This window comes from Canis aureus, chromosome 11 (genome assembly GCF_053574225.1).
Source record: "Canis aureus isolate CA01 chromosome 11, VMU_Caureus_v.1.0, whole genome shotgun sequence".
NCBI classification, from domain to species: Eukaryota; Metazoa; Chordata; class Mammalia; order Carnivora; family Canidae; genus Canis; species Canis aureus.
In genome coordinates, this window is record NC_135621.1 from 62,248,834 (window position 1) to 62,268,901 (window position 20,068).

The window sequence follows — 20,068 nt, forward strand, 5'->3', positions numbered from 1 at the left end:
GAAGTTGGATTGTCTTATCAAATATCTTCATGCTCTTCTAGGATCCAGCAATATTTAGGGCAGCTGAAATAGGTGATAGCGAACGTGATGAAGGTGTAACTAAGATAAAGCGGTATCAAGGAGGCCAAAGTGATTCTGGGGCTTTGTGAGGCTGCTTGATTTCAAGTTGTTTTTAATGGAGCTCTAAGGATTCTGTTTTAAACCACTGTGGTAATGAACACACTCAGGTAATCTTGGTCTGTGAATCCTTCCATTTGATTTAAACTATCTTACTGACATCGGAGCATATTGGGACCAGGTATTACAAGAATTCATCTGCTTTTCCATCCCTCCATACTCCAGTGGGTCTCTCTAGGCACATCTTGAGCAGAATTTTGAGCTCAAATGACACTTCTTCCTTGGCAGGACTTGTTAGAGGGGGAAAAATGGCACAATGGGACAAGTATTCTTACCACTTTCCAAGATCTGTACCTCGTATGTTGCATACCCCATCATGTAAGCAAATATAGATCCTATCAAAGTCTGCGAACTATAAAAATTCAGGTCTAGGTTGCCTGGGCGGCTCAGTAGGTTAAGCGTCTGCCTTCAGCTCAGGTCATGATCCCAGGGTCCTGGGATCGAGTTCCACATCAGGCTCCCTGCTCAGTGGGGAGTCTGCTTCTCCCTCTCCTTCTGCCCCTCCCCTAGGTCCTCACTCTCTCTCTCTCTCTCTCTCTCTCTCTCTCTAAGAAAGAAATAAAATCTTTTTTAAAAATTCAGGTCTGGATTTAAGACATCTTCCTTTTTCTCCTGGCCTTATCAGCATCAGAATATTCTATACAAAATTGACCTGGACTTGTCATCCCTACAAATTCTCATTTGTGGCTCTTTTTAGCCTAAGAGGAGACAGCAAACGTCTATCTCTATTGATATCAGTTGAGTTTTTTTCTGGCTCCATTTTTCTCATTGGCTACTTTACATGAATGCAATTTTTGCTGGTTTGTTCCTCCTCCTTCCCACTCTCCTTTCATTTTTGTTATTTGTTCTAATTTAATTTGAAATGCCCAGCATCTGACTGTAATCAGGTGAGGAGGCTCAGGAGACTTCCAGCAAGAGCAGATCTCCTGAAAAGGGTCTTTTGGACACAACAGAATGAGCCTTTATTTATTATCTCAGGGATAACAAAACCGGGAGAGAGCAAGACTGCGTGGCGGCTGTCCTTTCAAGCGGCAGCAACTTAGTGAAACACTCTTGTCCCTAGGGTGTGAACAGACCGCCCCTTGGCTCAAAGTCATCCTGCTGTCCCTGGCTGCTGGTTCTCTAGGCCAACAAAAACAAGCATAACAAAACATACAGAGAAAGTGTCAACAGAAACCCCTCTCTTAGAGCCTCGCTTTTGGAAGTAGACTGGATTTGCAGTCCACACAAAGGCTCTGGGCAAGGATTCACTGGCCGTGGCCCATACTTAATACTGCGACTCCCATCCATGGGGTGGGACACGTGGCTTATTAGGCACATGTGATCTAGTTCTTCCATGATTCCCTAAGGAAGAACCTCCCTGTACACCAAATGAAGATTATTGAAGAGCAATGAACACTGGACTTTGCAAAGAATGATGTGGGCTTAAATTCGAGCTTTGTAACCTGCAAAAAATTACCCTCTCTAACCCTCAGTTTCTTCTTTGGCAAACTGGACACAGCATGATTTCTCTTCCTGATTGTGGCAATCAAATGAAATACAGAGATGTGTTATCGTTGAGAAAAATATTAAAATGTTTATACCAATGTAAAGCCAAAAAATAGGGGAACCATTCAGAAGTATGAGATACTACTATCATTAATATTATTATTATCTTCAAAATGCTAGGTCACTTTCCTCCACACCAGAAATGGGTGGTGGTCCTCATCCCGAAATTCAGGCCTGGATCTACCAAATCCAGAGTCTCTTCTGCTCTCTTGCAAAGAGGAGACAGCTTATGTCTGCTCCCTCACTTCGCAGAAATGTTGCAGAACAGCTCAGTGAGAGGAGCTGTAAGGCAGCCTCCCCTGGGTCCTTCATGCCACAGATATTACAGATAAGCAATTATCTTGGGTATTTAATGTTCATGTGTTGTGAGTTTTCAGGAAAGGTTGAGAAAAAGTCAAAAGTTCATGATAGTCTGTGGTTCAGTTCTTGCAGGAGAGAAGCATGATGAAGTGGGAAACTGACAGCTCTAACCTATCAGACCATAACCAGTGTCCAGCTACATGATTTTTTCAGGATGTGGATATATTAGCTTTTGTGTAGTTAGTAGCCAAATGGAGTTTTGGTCAATGCAGGTACTTCATCTTGCCACATAGTCTGCCTGAGACTTGTGTGGATAAAGAGAGATAATGAGACTCCGTAGGAAACAGGGGTAGAACAAAGGAAGGATGAAAAGAAATGATAAAATCTATGGCCCAGGCATGTCTGTTCCCTTTATCCCTAGCATTTAACCCAGGGGCTGGTTTTGTTGAATGTTACATGATTGAAAATAACTGTAGAAGACAGTGACCATGCCATCTTTTTTTTCCTTTTTCACACTCCACGCCGTTAAACCTACGCAGGACCTCTCACAGCACCATATACAGAATGGGCACCCAGTGCATTGTGATACCAAAAGAAATTTGCCAGAATATTCCACACTCATCAATAAAGCGGAAGGCCCTGGAAGTGTTGACAACATCTAGATGATGGACAGAATGCAGTGGAGTCTGTTTCTGGCAGTCTGGAGTAAGTAAACCATTGAACGTTTTTCCGTTGCAAGGGAAGAAGTGACCATGCTCAAAGCTTAGACATGAGCCTGAATTGCCTGTCATCTGGGCATTTCCCAGCTGCTTTTGCAACACACACCCACAAGCCTATGAGAGGAGAAGCAGAAAGTAGAAGCTGCTTAAGCCCCGACAACCTTTGTGTCCTCATCTGTAAAATGGGCTAGAGCTTTCTGAGTCTCAGAATTGTAGGAAATGAGTGATATAATGTGGGTTAAACCGAATCCCGGTGTCTGGCTTGGAGGAAGCATTCAACAAAAGGGAACAATTTTTATTAGGAGGAAGCGTATAACTCTTATCTTTGAAAAGAGCCCCTTCTCTCTCCCTGCCTCCTCCTTCAAGCCTTTGAGGCATTTCTGTAGTAATTGGCTGCTGGGGCTTGGCATCTATCTGTAGAGAAATACATTTTTTTGTGAAAGGGCTCTGAGGTGGTGGTGCGAGGCGTTTATTAGTGATCTAAGGCAACCTAAGTTGCCTCTGGTTTTTATTGACGGTTTCTAGCTGGAGGCACACAAAGCACAGGCACTAAAGGGTGAGTTACTGTTGGTTGCTACTCTCTAGACCAGCAGGGACTTGGTGAGCTCTTGGAGGACAGAGTGTCTTGCATCAATCAACAGTGACCCCTCTGGCTGCATATGTACAGGCATAAAGAGGCTCCTAAATTAGCCTCTGTTCTCCTTAGCTGGACAGATAGAAGATGAAATGCAACCCCTGGAGTGGGAGGAAATGTGTGGTAGAGGATTGAGCCATAATCTGGAAATTCAGGCTGACCCCTCCTGCCCAAAACATATCTGATGTGGTTTTATTTTCTACGAGCCTATTAAAGTATATATACCTAATAATCTGACATTGTGTGAGAAAACAAAGGGAATGGAAGATCTGAGGGTAGAAGGGAATAGAAGTTCCAGGGATAGAGCAAATAGTAAATCCATGAACTCATGATTATTTCCTGTGTTATGAAATGTCCATTGCTTGCTTTCTATGAGGCATAAGACCAGTATGTGGAATCCCATTCCAGACGCATATGTCACAAAACTACATCCAGGACCATGGCGTCGTCTCAGAGACAACTAAGGCAGAAAGTGTGGCTAACTCACCACAGACCCGACCCTGCTGCCGCCAAAGTGAATTCAGAAGGCCTGCTCCACATCTGTTCATGCACACAGTGGTCACCACCACACACCCTTGAGCTCTGAAGAACTATGAGAAGTATTCCTTTCTCAGAGTTCCCAGGCCATCTCAGGATTATCTTCCTTGAGGAGGGGATAGGTTGTAAACCTCAGAGGCTTGTGGTGGTCTGGACACACATGGGGATTCCCTTTTTAATAACAACAATTAATGCGTATGGAGTACTCAGGCCAGATGCTGTTCACGTCACACTTCACACATGTCAGATGCATTTAAATCTGTCAAGAACCCTATGAAATGGGTCCTATTATAATCCTCATCTATGTTGAGGAGTTTAAGGCAAAGAGGTTGAGTGATCTCTCCAAAGTTACATAACTAACAAGGTAGAGCTGGGATGTGGATCAGACTGTCGGACTTGGGTCATGTGCTCTTAACCATTAAAGCATACTTACTCTGCCCTACGCTTACACCAGGGAACTTGGGAAGTGAAGCCAGACTCTTTGTCAACAGATGATTCCTCTTCTAACCCGGGGAAGAAGGATACTAAGGAGATCCCAATTTGGAGAGTCATCTTAGAATTTGTCCTTCTGGGATCTGTAGGTCCTCCCTCTGAAACAAACATAAAACCCAAATTCAAGAGGCAGTTTCCAGATTCAAAGTTGTCCTGATCAGGACTCCCTTCTAGGACCACTCTGAACAATGTCGATACGGGAGGTGGCCTCGGGAGTCACACAAGGAGACCAACAGCTTTGAGGTACTTTTGACTCTCTTGAAGGCGGCCCATTGCTCTTAGCAGCAGCAAGTTCTACAGAAAAATGTCAACCTGAAGGTGGGTGCCACGTTATCACCGGCGTGGGATTAACCTGTAGAGATTGTGAGCATGCAGGAATGCCACACAGTGACTCCATTTACTTCTGTTTGCAAATTAACTCAGGAAGGACCTTTGAAATTTATGTTATGCAAAGATACAACCTGGTTCCTCCTCTCATGTCTCCTCACCCTCCCCTGACTCCCCTGCCTCCCACCACCAACACCACCGCACATTTTTAAAGTCCTTTCAAGTTTTCAAAGTGCTTTCATATACATACTCCATTCTTTATGTCAGGTCAGAGCAAAATTTTATTGCATCTGGCCAAAGGCCATTTTGAAACTTTAAGAGAAAAAAAGGACATGCTGCGTGATCTTTGACATGAAGGGATTAAAACAGAGCAAAGTTAAAGTTAGAAAGAATTTATGAGTTTTATATATATATACACACACATACATATAACAGACTGACCAAAGACTTTACGTGTTTTTTTAACAGTTGAGGTTTAGGCAAAAACAACTAGAAGATGTAAACAAATTATTTAAAAGTAGCATTTATCCATCTCTGATTTTAAACAGCTAATAGAAGCTCATGACAGAAAAACTGAGGGATGCGGAAGTGAAAAATCAAAAATATAAACATCTATAATCTCATTATGCAGAAAAAAATGATTATGTTTGAGTACAATCCCCTAGTTTTATGTTACACACACACACACACACACACACACAATGGAGTTGGAAATTTCTTCATGCTGCGCTCAGATATGCAGAAAATAAATGCTGCCCTTTAATTTCTAAAAACTCTGATCTAGTCCATGTAATTCCACTTCACTGAATGGTAAAAACAACTTATTATCCATTAGCAGTATTTCAGTCACTTCTGGTTTGTAGGTCTCCTTTCATTTTAACATTCAATCCATTCAAAGTTACGATGGTTTATATAGAGTCTTCTTTGAAAGACTTAGTCTCTTGAGGAAAATGCTCAGTCTTTCAGATTGTCCTCAGACTCCCCTCCCCGCTTCTCTTCCTCAAGACGATGTCCTGGAGTCTGAGAAATAAGGCTATAGCTAACACAGACTTCAACCCAGAGTGGAATACAAAAAAGGCAAAGAAGGCCACTCTTCTGAGATGCCTGATGTCAGAGAAGCTCCTGACTCCAGCCCCCGGCACGTGGCTTCCCAAGCGAGGGCACCACCTTGAAGCACACATTCATGCACGACTTTGCCAACCCGAAGTCACATGCCTGCCAAGGGGCTTGATTGGAGGCAGAGGGAAAGGGCTGCTTGAGTCTTTGTCCTGGGTCTGGTCCTGCAGCTCTCTGAGGCAAGGTCTCTCCTTGGCCTGGCTGCTCTTTGCCCCCCGGGTGTCTACAGGTTTGAATTGGGACCTGCTCTTCTATATGGTCAGATCTCTCAGCTAACCACACCTTCCCCTCATGCCTCTGGCTCACCTCAGCTTTGGTTGATGCTTTTTGAGTCTGTGCTATTTAGTGAAGCCAGCCTCTGCCCTGGAAAGTCCTCTTAGTGTCTGCTGGGAAGACTCCATGCCCTCCAACAAGGGGAGCCCCACGCTAAGCCCACTGTGCCCAGCTAGGCCACTCTGAGCCCTCTCTTCAGGGATTAACAGATTTTTGAGTCTTGTTCACGCTATATGGGAAGTGGGAACAGCTTATAGGATATAAATTGTCCACCTTCTTCTTTCTACCTAGGCAATACCACTGGGTTCCTTTTATGTCGTCATCCCCCATTGTGCATCTAATTGAGATAATTTGAGCGTCTACCTGATTTAGAACTCTTAAACTAATGGAAGGTCAAAGGAACAAAGGGAGAGGTTTTAAGAAACTTTTGTAAAATTTACAGTGTGTTTTCTGCGTCTCATCCCAAGCTCATACTTTTTCTTCATAAAGAATCGAACCCCTATGGAAGTGTTTTAGTGCTGCACCTCTTGAGTCCAGAAGAATTTTCAAGGGAATCATCTGCTTCAGTGATTTTGGCTTCTGCTAAGTTTATGTTTGTCATCTAGAACAACTTTTGGTGCAAACTCACAGCATGATATACAGAACCAATTTTAGTTGATTATTTATACAGTTGATTGAAAATTTGCATTTCTGCTCAAATTCTCACTTCCTTATTTGTAAGAAAAATAATTAGTGCTCCTTGCAATTGTTATGGGATTTGAACAGTAGCCTTTTGAAACTTATACAGAATGAAACAGTAGAACTTCAACATTGAGAAGATAAGAGGTTTCTTTCTGGCTAATTAAAGGAGCAAGAATTATGGAACTTTATAGCCATTTAATTATGTCATTAACGTGAGAATTGGCCAGCAATGGAGGGAGAGACTGCCATGGGCCACCCTGTAGATCAAATCTGATCTTTCAGGGCTTTGCCAGTGCTTAGACCGTGACTCACTGCATTTTTGAAAGATTGTAACTAGATTGACACATTGGCTAGAAAGATACCTAATAACTTAGTTAAAATGTCACCAACACATATTTTCCTAATAGGTTTCTTTTTGTTGTTGTTGTTGATAGAAGTGTTAAACATGGTCGAATCACCTCTGAATATTAAAAATCAAGGAACCAAAATGTTCCTTCCGTGTGGTCAGCGGGGTAGTTAGACACACTTCCGACGCGTATGTCTATGTGTCAGGTGGAAAAATAATCATACCTTTGCCATACTGATCCTAGATGGTATTAATAATTTTTATTTTTTACTTTATAGATATTTCTTTGATCCTACATACCAAGGCCTCTGTTTTCCCTCATTTAATCTTCTCAACAAACCTATGAGGCAACTTCTATGACACCTGTTTTACAAACAATGGCAACTGGGCCTCAGAGACACTAACCAACTGGCCCTACATCCTATAGCTAATAAGTGAGAGTCTGTCGAGACGTTAATGACTCAAAGACCGTCCCCTTACCTACCTCGATGTGCTACCTCCTTTCCCTACACTACCCTACCAGATCTGTTGTGAAGATCAAATACAACCAGGCATGTAAATACATAAGCTATTTTCAACTAGGGAAATTCTTTTCAAGGTATTTTTCCCGCTCTATGCTCAGTTATATTTTGTATCTTTACACTGTCAATAAAAATATAATGGATGACATGTATTGAGGATTACAAAAATTTTTTTAAAAAAGGATATAATGGCATCTGCCTGTTTGCCCCATTTTTCGATTTGTCTTTGATTTCTGTCAGAAGAATCATAAAATTATTTCTAGTTTGTGTATTAGAATTTGTGGTTGGGAGGGAATCATCTATGATTTTCCATGATTTGTATCTCAGTTAATAAAGCAGTGCAGTCGAAGTCCTAGTAGTGGTATCCTTTGGAAGAAAAGTTACCTAGGAAATTATATGCTCTCTGGGAGATATGCTCTCCTACTCAAATTATCTTCTTCGAAAAAGACATACACAAACATGAGAAATGATTTTTTTCAGGAAGTATTAGAATATGATTTGCTACTAGAACATTGAATCTGCATAGCCTTCTAGGACGGTGGGAGTAGAAGATGGAGCAGAATGATACAGAGAGAAGGAAAGATAAATATTGTTAAAAGACTAGCTTTTCCATGTCATTGGCACAATTTTGTTCTGACAAATTTGAAAGATTAAAAAATAGAAAGCAGACATAAAACAAACATTTGGGGGGATATACATGCACTTTACAAATTCAATTAGCTAAACATTTTCCAGCTATCTTCAAAATGCCCTCTACTAAGTCAGAAAAACTTTGACCACATAAACTCTTGACCCCCTGACCTCGAAGGGCACCTTATCTTGTCTAATCAATCAACCCACAAGAATTGTTTTTGAGTTTCTATGAAGTGCTCCAGACTCTGATGATCCCTTGTCCCTTCACACCCTCATCTTGGCAGACCAAATTCCATCCTGGTTTCTCCTCTATTATACAATTTGGTCTTCTTTTTACATTCCAGACTTTTTCCACTTACTTTTTAATTTCTCTTAACTGACTTCAAGTGCCTTACCAAGAAAAAATAGGCACTTTCGACAAGTGGAAAAAGCTGCTTCAATTGGTAGATTTTTGCTTTTCTCTCTCCTAGAATAATTGCTGTCTTTTGCTTCCTTGCCATTTCATCATGTTTCTTGAGATTGTGGTATGGTGTGTATACTATACGCCAGGAGAGAGTCTTCTAAGACCATGCAAACTCTTCTTTTTCCTCTTCCATTAGTACTTCAGTGTATATCTGGTCATCCATGCATTTTCCTTCAGTGATACACTGGTATTTAAATTCTTATATGGAGGCCACCCTTCCTATAAGCATAAGCAAAAATGTGGGAACATTTCTTCCATATCATTATCTGTTCTGTATCTCCTCTTCTATTTCAAATCCCACTCTTTGTTGGTCCCTCAGTATCATTGGGATGCCCTATTTCTGTGTTCTTATGATGTATTGTTCAGTTGTAGCATTTATTTTAAAACAACATTATCTGATTATTTATCTTCCTTCACCAGTAGACATCTTGGTGGCAAAAACTATATCTAACGTCTATCCTCAGGATTTAGCACAGGATGGAGGCCATAGTAGAGGCCGGGTGACAACAGATGGAAAATAAACTGTTCAGTGGAATGGTTGCATTAAATGAAGGGTGGGATATTTGGGCTAAGGGAAAGGATTGCTAAGGAAGAATAAGAAAGTAACATGAGTTGATTTGGAGAATATAAAAAGCTAAAGGCACATTCATTAATATCTGCAGAATTCTTCCCTTTTCATCTATGGAAAGAGAAGAGAGTACTTTGCTTGAGCCGCAGGCATCATCTATCTCCTCCCAGATTAGAGAGTTTCCAGCCAAGTGAAGAATTAAGCAAGGCCTGCATTATTTGCTGATGTCACCTTAGTTATCTCCCATAACCAAAAGCCAGGTAGGGTCTAAAAGGCTTTTACCAGCTCTGAAAGTCAAGTAATTTGCACATACATGTATTGAGAGCCCACTTTGGACTGCAGCTACAGACATAAAGACAACTGGGACATGGTCTCGTAATAATTCCATTTTCTCAACCAAATTAGCTATTCGTGTCACTACAGCTGTCTCTATCTCAGACATTCATAACACCACTTGAGGAGATCTCTAATCCTTTCTTGTGAAGTGACTTCTTTTCCTATAGTGTGCCATTCCTCTCTGCTCATTGTGAATTTAACCTTAAATTTTCAGTAAATGAGATAGCCAAATCGGGTTCTAATAGTTAATGTTAAATTGGTAGTTTCTTACTATATATTACATTTTCAGCTATTTACTTAATATATTTATTGTGCAATGACCATATGTCAAGAATGCTCCTGTCCACAGGAATATATACATGAACAATATAGAAAATATTCCTATTTTCATAGACCTTTTATGCCCATGGGGCAGACAGTAAACACACATATAAATGTATCAGCCAGCATTTTTTTCTACAATAATGCTGTGGAACAAATAGCCCTAAAGATTTCTGAATTAAAACACCAAACACTCACTTGTCTCATTAGCAATTCTGTGGGTCAGCTGGAATTGCAGGGTTCAGCTTATCATGCTTGAAACTGTCAGTTGAGATCTGATCCACTAGTCCGGAGAAACCAAATCCCTGGACCAGTAGCTATCTGGGTCATGTGTTTCTCATGAGGAATGGCAGGAGTACAAGAGAACAAGCCAGATCATGCCAGCAAGTCTAAAACTCTGCTACTGTCACATTTATTAACATTTTATTAACCAAGACAATTCACATCCAAGCCCAATATGAATGGACCAATGAAGTCTTTTTCATTCATGGTGGGAACACTTGTAAGTCCTATGGAAAAAAATGAATGCATAATTTCATAGTAGGAAATAAATGAACAATTAAAAATAGTAATTCAATCTATCTACCAGTGTCTGCTGTCTTGGTCACAATTTTTTAGGATCCCTCTGCATTTGAGGTATACTCAGTCTGTACCCAGGAAACCTACAGAGGCTCACCCAGTGATGGCATCAGCTTCAAAGTCCATGATCTCATGATCTGTGTCAGATCTAGATGAACTGCTCTTGATCTAGTCACCTAAGAGTTGAAAAGATATGTTATCTGCCTCCACATTTCTAACATACAATGTTGGAATAGGGACAGGATAAACAAACACCTGCATGCAACATGGAACAAACTAGGAGAATAGTAGAAGTCACCGCTTTCTAGCAATTTTGAAATTCTGCTGGGCAAATTTGGCTGGTTTGCCTACAAAGAGCTTGGTTTATACCTTGGTTAGGCTCTGGTGCTACACCTGAGAGTTCATCACCAGTCTACTCTGCCTTTGGAACTTCTTCCTGTTTCATCCTGGTCTTTCTGGCAGTTCTAGAGAATATGCCCTGCTGTGTTGCTGAGCAGATTTCTCAATCTGCACCCTGCCTGTGAAATTTTGGGGGCCCAGAGATCTTTATGAATCTCAAACATACATAGTCTTTTAAAATCCAGGCTAAGGGGCACCTGGGTGGCTCAGTGGTTGAGCATCTGCCTTCGGATCAGGTCGTGATCCCGGGGTCCTGGGGTTGAGTCAATCATCAGGCTCCTTGCAGGGAGCCTGCTTCTCCCTCTGCCTATGTCTCTGCTGTCTCTGTGTCTCTCATGCATAAATAAACAAAATCTTAAAAAAAAAAACAAAACAGGCCAGTGGCAATTTTCCCAATACAACTCTCTCAAAATTTCTGGGGGATTCCCATGTAGATTCTAGTCAACTATACATGCTGAATGCCTACTCATTGTTCTTTTAGAGGCATGAATCTTTCTAGATGTAAGTGTAGGTCCTCTACTCGTGAGTTGCATTCTAGATCTCCTTGATCTTTTCAGGGGTCTTAACAGAGTGTGTGACAACCACTTTTTAAATTTTGTCTTTGCTGTATGGTAGTGTCCTAATGTCACATTTTTAGAGAGAAATGGTTTAAATTTTCAAACTTACACTTCCCAGAATTCCTAGGTTCTTTCAATACCCCTCAATCCTCCTTACAAACTAGTCAATTTTTTTCCAAGTTCATTTCTCTCATGTAGTTATTTATCAATTGTGGATAATAGCAGCCAACTCATACCACGAATACTCTGTCTCAGAAATGTTCTAACCCTTGCTGTAAGTACACATAGTACATTCTTCTGCCTTCTAAGTTATTGCAGCCAATGGTTTCATCCAGTTTTTTGTTACTATACAATATGGATTATCATTTTTTCCCCAGCTTATTACAGTTTTTTTATAGTTTTCTCTCTACTTGCTACATGATCCCAAACCAAATGATGCATATTTTAAAGGATTTTGACAGTAGAAAGCCATTTCTGGTATAATTTCTATGTTAATTAGTAATGGCCACATTAATGATGAATGATAAGCCTCACACTCAAACCCAAATAATTAGAGGTTCAAACAGCAGTGTTTATTTTCTTGTTAATGGCCCTATGGGTTGGCTGAAACAGCACTACTTCAGGTTATGGGTTCTAGGCCTCTGATTATGTTCAGTTTTGTTCTAACAGTATCTTCATTCTTCTTCAAAAAGTGACCACCTATGACATATTTTTCTTATAGGGAATGGCAAGAGCACCAGGGCACAAGCAGACACACAGCATATTTAAAGTCTCTGTTCTTATCAAGCCTACCACCATTTAATAACCAATGCAAGTTAGTCACATGGCTAAGCCTAACGTCAATTGGGTGGGGATCATTTTCCACCTGTGGTGACATGGCATGCATATTATCGCAGGATGGGAATCAAGAATTGAGAACAGTTCGATCTAGCACACATGCAAACAAAATATCAACTAGGATAAATGCCGTTAAGAAAATAAATCAGAGTCATGTTTAGACAATGCCCAGAAAACTGTTAAGAATAGTTTCTTGGAGATGACATTTACACTGAGGCTGATTGTCTTCCAGCCAGAGGGAAAAGATGATATAAAGACCCGGATGTGGGGATAAGCTCAGCTCAGGGTGATGATGGAGGAACTGAAATAAGACCATGGGGAAAATGGTAGGAGATGAAATCTATGAATCAGGTAAAGGCCAGGTTGTTTAGACCTCTGTTAGAATTACTGTTATATGCAATATTATTCTGGACATTTCAGAGAATTATTTACCAAACGCTGAAAAAATTATTCGTGAGTTTTACTGGTTGTCATGATAACCCATGAATTCAACCAGTCTGGAAAGTGTTATACAAATTGAATTGTATAAGCAATTCGAAATAATGTACCTTTTCGCCAGTTCTTCCTGGAGTGTTGACCTACTAAGTTGTTTCAATGGGGATACCTGAAAATGCTAAGAATTCTTGACTAGAGAGGGACCAGCTCAATCAAATACCCAAAGAGAGAAAATGGTGGCTTCTGCAACAACTTGGTTTCTTAACATTTCTGGGTATTTCTTCCCCCCCTGGGCTTCTTAGAGCTAAATGGAGATGTAAAGGTTTCGGAGGCTCCTTTCTCCCCTTACTCTCACTCTTGGGAAAAACCTCTTATTTTTTTGCTCCCCAGGGGGGTTTCTTGATCTAAAATGCGACAGCTCTGATTGCTGGCAATGCATCTTCCTGGGGAAGTTACGTACTGTGGCTCTGGACAGAGCGGCAAGCTGGGGTGTGAACCGTACAGGTGCAGCCCATGCCCTTGGGAAAGTTCATGCCTTATCAGGGTGAAGAAGGACTTTCAGTGGGGCATACTCACGACCACTGAGAGTGTGGTTACCTGCAACATTGGCTATAAAGTATCTCAGAATTTCACCAAACCAGAAACACAAAGATACTAAACATTCAGAAGCCCAAATTCATGAAGTCCGGAGTCTGGTGGTCTCTAGAAATGACCATCGATCTTTGTCCTATGTGAAAACTTTTTTTAAAAATTGGTTTTTAACTAACCAGATTTTCTTTTGTCCTCACCTCTCTATAGACTCGGGGAAAAGAGAACTATTCTCTTTTCAAAGACATGAGAAAAGTAAACCCAAACTAGCGACAGGGAGAAGCTACTGCTGTCCCTGGGTTATGATGACACCTCTCCAGGTGTGCCCTTGACTTCTATTAAGAACGACCAGCTACACAGGTGACACACACAGCTGTAAATTTTCGCTGCGGCATCTTTTAGCAAGAAAGGGTCTGGGTCTAGATGCATCAGAATATGCCGGCTGGCAGAGCTCAGACACAATTATGTGGTTTTTCAGGAGAAAAAAAAAATGCGACAGTGTTTATTTCACACACATTTGTTTGTCAGACTTCAGAGCGCTGGGCAGAGATCAGTTAAGCATCGCCACCTATCCCATAGGTTGCACCTCATTTTCAGGTGGGTCTCCGAGGTCATTAGCACTGAGGCAGCTCATCCTGTGTTCAGCTCCTGTGCCACGAGATAGGACAGGAATCCCGCCAGGAGGAGGACGTGGGTCCTGGCTCCTAAGCATCCCCGCTGGACTCCAGCTGCCAGCACCGCCCAAAGAAGAGAGCGTGCCGCCTGGCCTGAAGAAAGCTCCCAGCCCAGGAGAGTGGCAGGTTAAAAGCCTATAGGATGGTTCAATCAAAGGCATTGCCTTCCTCTGTCCTGTGCCGCTATTGTACATTGGAACACATGCTGCTAGGAGACAAAGAGGACACACGTTTATTTTCAAGCGTAGGACTTTGGAACCACTTGGGAAGAATATTCTTGATTGAGAACCAAAACATTCCATGATGCTTAACAAACCTGCAAATTGAAAAATCAGCATCGGCCTGTGCAGCCTCGAGGCAGGAGAAGGACCTATACCCTGCAAAATAAAAAAATAAAATAAAATAAAATAAATCAAAATATCCCTTAAATGATATTTGTGTGCATTTGCAAAATTACCGCTTTCTGAATCAAAGTCTCAAGCTGTTTTCATCTGAGAACATATGTTGTGCCGTGAGACAATATCTCGGCTGCCGCCGCCCATGCCATACCCGGCGCATCGCATAATGGACAGGCCTGCGAAGGAGGCACTGCAGCTCAGGCAATGCCCCTGTAATAATATTTTAAAATAAATGATATGCATCATTAAGTCACCGAGGATGACTAACTCAATTTTAGAAAACCCACAACTCTAGCAATCATAGTTACAGCTCTGATTTGAATATTTTCACTTTCACCTGCGCAGCCAGTGGGAGCCAGTCAAGCAGATTCGCGTCCAGACTGTACTCTCAGAGGAGCAGGAAGGAACCTATGATTATGTAGTTACAGTAACGTCGGCTCCATGCCTCCTGTCCGCCTGGGCCTCTTAGACTTTTCCTGCCTCCCTTCCTGCCTTCTTATTTACATATCACAGGCATCCTCTTTGTAAAGTTATTTTAAATAATTTATTAGATTGATCTTTTTAAAATTCTACCCTGGCTAAATGTCATAAGGAGAGAGAGAGAGAGAGAGAGGGAGGGGAAAAAAAAAAGTCTTCTAAACTTATTTAAAGGTTTCTACTGGAGTAGGCCAGTTACCTGCTTCACTGCTGATATTCTAAAAATACCTCCATGTCCGTACTATTATCCATTCTTCACGTCCAATTGCTCTGTTATGGTAATAGTCAGAAGCACACCATGCAGTAATTACTTACAGCTGACTGAAGAAAAGAATATTCAACTCCCCCACTGTTCCACTAGAAGGTCTTTATGCACTATTAACTCATTCCTGTTTATTAATACTCTACTGGTAATTCAGACTGCTGCCTCTCAGGTTTGTAATAGGAGGACTATTAAACAGCAATTACTGACCATATGGGTTGGCGAATATTTGTTGTTTTTTTTTTGGTGGGCATCCCCCCCCCCCTTCCGACTTGTTTTTTAAGAAGCCATATTACAACATAGTAAAAGTAACATCACATCTGCATGAGATTAACAGGCTTGGCAATATTTCCCCCTTAGAAAATGCGAATTTATTCCCAGATTATCATTGCTGGCTTAGGAGAACGAGATCGGGGGAGAGAGAGGAAAATGGGGAAGGTTGTGCACGTGTGGGGAGACCCCTACTTTGGAAGATATCTTGGCTCTTGCCTTCCCTATCATTGCTCCGTAGGCTGTTTCCTCTCCGTAGGCTGTTTCCTTCCTGACTCACCCTCAACTTCTGAAGCAATAGGCATATTTATTGAGGAATCCAAACCGAATACCATTTCCCCTTTCGAGTTCCCCTAACCATTTGGAAGTGGCCACTTTAAAATTTAGCATTTAGTACACGCATCCCCCAAAGAGCAGGCACGTATAGGACCCCAGGAGATGGCGAAAGGCCCCTCCCGGGAGAGGGATGGCGTGAGTAATGGGTTCAAGTGGGGCAGGCAGGTGGTAAACGATGATTATGGTGATAATAACGCCTGCCTCTCTCACAGGTAGTGAGCCCTAAGCACGTGGCCAGCATTAAACGCATTTAAATGGAGATACATCTTTGAGATCAATAGGGAGTCCAGGAGCTGATTTCCATGGAGAAGCTGATGAGTTGAGAACCTGAGCAGGTAAGTCACGATGGGCCACCTCCACTGGAGCAGTGGCAGAGAGCCTGGGTTGTCTGGGCTCTCGAAACAGCCAGCTTTTGCTCCAGAGTGGCCAGCCTCCTTCAGTGCTCCTTGGGGCTTCTCTTCCACTTTCCCCCATTCCCATGAGGGTCATTCTCTGTGTCCAAACCCTTTTAGCCCTTCAGTAAACAGATCAGTCCTCTGAAAACTCTAGCTTGCCCCAATCTCACCCTTGCCATTCTGTCAAGCGAATCTTGTTTACCTCTGGTAGGTGATTGTAGCTGGCCTAGCACTGGTCCTTTGTCACCTGCTGGTGTTACCTGTGGGAGTGCTTTCTCTCTCAGATATACTCTAAATCCTTGAAGACAGGGACCATGGCCTTTAAACTTTTCTTCAATTTAACCCTGCACCTGATTTGGTAATGGACACTCAGTTGGCATTAGGCAGAGGTTGGAAGAATCCAATGGAAATATGTGAAGGAAAAATGAACACCAGTCCCTATGTTTCCTTACTCTATGGAGGGGTAGGAGTTGTAATTTCTATGTTAAGTATGGGAACACAAACAAGAAATAACAAAAATAAACAACAACAAAAACAAAATGACAAATACCAGCCCCAAAGCATAATAGTACCAAGCTAATGCATAACATTTAATTGATGTTCAATGAAATGAATTCAATTAAATGTGTTAAATCAGATCAGAGCTTCTTCACAGTGGGTCTAAACGCTAGGGAAAACTGTAAGGAATTTACTTCATCCACGAGCTGATTTGATCTAGAATCCTGGATTTCTAATGGCCCAGAGTATCTTCAAGGGGATGGGGTGCTTCTTGAAGAATCTCTATGGTGGGCTCCTTTAAAAACACAGACTGAACCCAGGCTGGATCAGACCTACTTGGGATGATTCGAAAAGCACCATAGGCTCAGCCTGTCCCCAGATGTCTCATAAATTAAAGGACCTGGTAGGCACCTTAGAGATTAGCTACTCCAGTGGATTTGCAAAGTAATTTTGTTTGTTTTTATGACGGTTGTTTTTAAAGCAGAATTTATGTTTTCCGTTTAAGCATTATGCAGGATACTGATTAAGATGGAACAGCTCTGGTTGAAGTCAGGTTGGGAAGTGTAGATACCCAATGTGGTAACTCAGCTGATAAAGCCACAGAGGCCCTTCTAGGAGACCCTACTGTTCCTTTATGAAACTATCTGAACACTGTATGAGAAGCATTTTTCTACTCCAGCACCCTTTTGATACAAATGCATAGACTGAATGCCTAATTTCTTTTTTTTTTAATATTTATTTATTCATGAAAGACACAGAGAGAGAGAGAGAGAGAGAGAGAGAGAGAGGCAGAGACACAGGCAGAGGGAGAAGCAGGCTCCATGCAGGGAGCCCGACATGGGACTCGATCCCGGACTCTGGGATCACGCCCTGAGCCAAAGGCAGACGCTCAACCGCTGAGCCATGCAGGCGTCCCTGAATGCCTAATTTCAAATCCACAGTTAGACAACAGCAGTATTATCCCTGGAATTCAATCTCTTGGCTAATTAGCAAAGTGGTTTCTTTTGTCGTTTGTTTGTTTTCTGTGTCACCTACCTGTGCTGGTGGATTATGTCTTGGCGACCAGCAGGCCACCGTTAATAGGTATGTAAGGGCCATTGGAGGACCAGTACACGAGACCTCCTCTTAACACAGAGCTGAGAGGGGTTTGAAGTCCGATGAGCCAAGGGGGATTGGATGGAGTAGGCAGAAACTCCTGACGATCCTAAATGCCAAACACATGTGGGGTGGAGGTGGTTCGCTTACACTTGGCCATGCTGGCGCTTCGTGGTCAAAGTCTCGGCACTGGCTTCAGCTCATTTGAGTATCACACATTTGTCCGGTCCTGGGTCACATGTGCGTACCCATTTCAGTGCTGCCTGAGTTGAGTGGAATTGCCACAGGGATTTGCTCAGAGTGCTGGAGATTCGGCTCCCCCTGCCTCCACCCTACTCTACAGCAGAGTAGAGGTCGTATTGTCGTCTTTTTAGTGTTTAAAAATTGGGCTGGGGAGAGGAGGGCTGGGGGAAGTCCACATTGCAGACTGTCCTTTCCTCCTTTCACTAACAGAGGCACCAGGAGGTAGGAAACAATACGACATGGGGACTCAGAGGATCTGGATTCCAGATTCTCACCAGTTAGCTGCGTGTCTTGGGGACATATTATTTAACCTCTCTGTCCCCCCGTGTCCTCATCTCTAAAATAATGCCCTCTGGCCCAGATTTGCTTCTAAAATATATTTGGCTTTACTGGGCCATCAAAAAATATATATAATTGTCTCTATATTAGTCACCCTGAGATAAATAATATTAAAACAAAACAAATGATTATAAATAGTCACATTATGAATAAAACACTCATATATGCCAAGAATTTTAAATTAGGCTGCATGACAAAAACATTTATTTCTGATATCAGTGAAAACTCGAGATAAGTCAGTAAAGATGGTATTAAGCCTTGTAAATATCATCCAACTGTGACTTGGAGCTGCAGAACTCTCCCCGTGGGTGAGAACATCTGGGCAGTCTGTTGGCTTCGTTGCAGGCATTCACTTACTCAGTACATACTCACTTTGTTCTTACCAAGTCTCATTATTCAATTAGTAGACATATATTAAGTCGATGCCATTGATTCATTCAATAAGTGTTATTCAATGCATCTTTAAGGAAGAACCTGCTACCTATGTAACACTGTTGACAAAAGTAATAATAATAATAATAATAAATAATAAAAAGGTAAGTCCTTATTATTATTATTGCAAAGAGCTAATACTCTCATTCAGGCGTGATTTACCTTTATTAAAGATAAATAACTTTACATGACAGTGATGATAAGGGTCCAAGAGAAGGATAAAGGCTATAAGGGTGGGGAGTATGGGGGACTGGTTATGTGGCTAGCATGGACCAGAAGGGTTTTAGCAGGCCTCTGGCTGTCCCTTGACATGTGATAATATTAGCACAGGTGGAGAGGATGAGAGAGGTCACTTAGGTTAGGGAACAGTATGTACAAAAGCAATGAGTTGCATTAGATTAAGAGGTGTATGAATTTAGTAAAGGTCTGTGTCTGTCTGGAGAAAAGGGTTCCCATAAGAGACTAGTGGAAGCAGCGAGTGTGGAGCCTTCCATTTGGGAGAGGTATGGAAACTCAGGTAAAGGATTTTGGCCATTATCTCACAGGCAGAGAGATTTTTCTTTTTTCTTTTTCTTTTTCTCTTTCTCTTTCTTTTCCTTTTCCGTTTTCTTTTTAAGGGCTTTTTGATTAATGGAAATGTTTTTATTAGTGAAATCACAGCAGAATCCTCAGGACCAATGCAGAAAGAAAAAGGGAGGCCACAGAAAATCACTGGGGAAGCAGGTGAGACAAGTTCCAGCAGCAGAAAACCTAACTGAGGTAGCAGAACTTGGAGGGCCCGTGGCAAAAGCAGACACCCAAACAGAGCCTCCATTTCAGGGCTCAGCTTCTCTTGCTCTGGATTCCGTGGGCTAGAAGGCAGTGTGGGGTGCAAAAGGAAATGTCTCGAGGTGGATACGGGAGGAAGAGAAGAATTAAAGGAAGAAATGGGGAGAAGATAGATGGAGACAGGGAATCAGACAAGAGTGAGGGATGAGAGGAACAAACAGCACCTGGTCAATGAGGTGGAAGACAAAGGAAATTAATCCGAATTATTATGTGGCAGGTTGGAGTTCAACTCCCAGATTTAGGTGCGCAAGTGAATGCAACCATTTTTATGGGAATTCTCCTGTTTCTATGTCAAGGCCATGTTTTGCAGGATGCAAGTCATGTCAACTCAGACACTGCAACTTCCTCCCATCGAATCCCTGAGGTCGTCTCTCATTCCCAGGGCCCTCAATGGTACCAAGGTGATGGAGATGGCTGGCGGCAGCGTGGGGCAT

At 42.0% G+C, this 20,068-nt stretch overlaps 1 protein-coding gene across 4 annotated transcripts in view; it reads left to right on the plus strand.

The window, feature by feature from the left end:
* Positions 1 to 20,068, plus strand: part of LOC144324194 (uncharacterized) — a 580,701-nt gene that overhangs the window by 549,536 nt on the left and 11,097 nt on the right. For all 4 annotated transcript variants that reach the window (XM_077915487.1, XM_077915489.1, XM_077915486.1 and 1 more), the window contains 2 exons: positions 2,565 to 2,730; positions 16,017 to 16,139. The gene's annotated coding sequence lies outside the window, so the exon portion shown is untranslated. The remainder of the gene's footprint in view (positions 1 to 2,564; positions 2,731 to 16,016; positions 16,140 to 20,068) is intronic.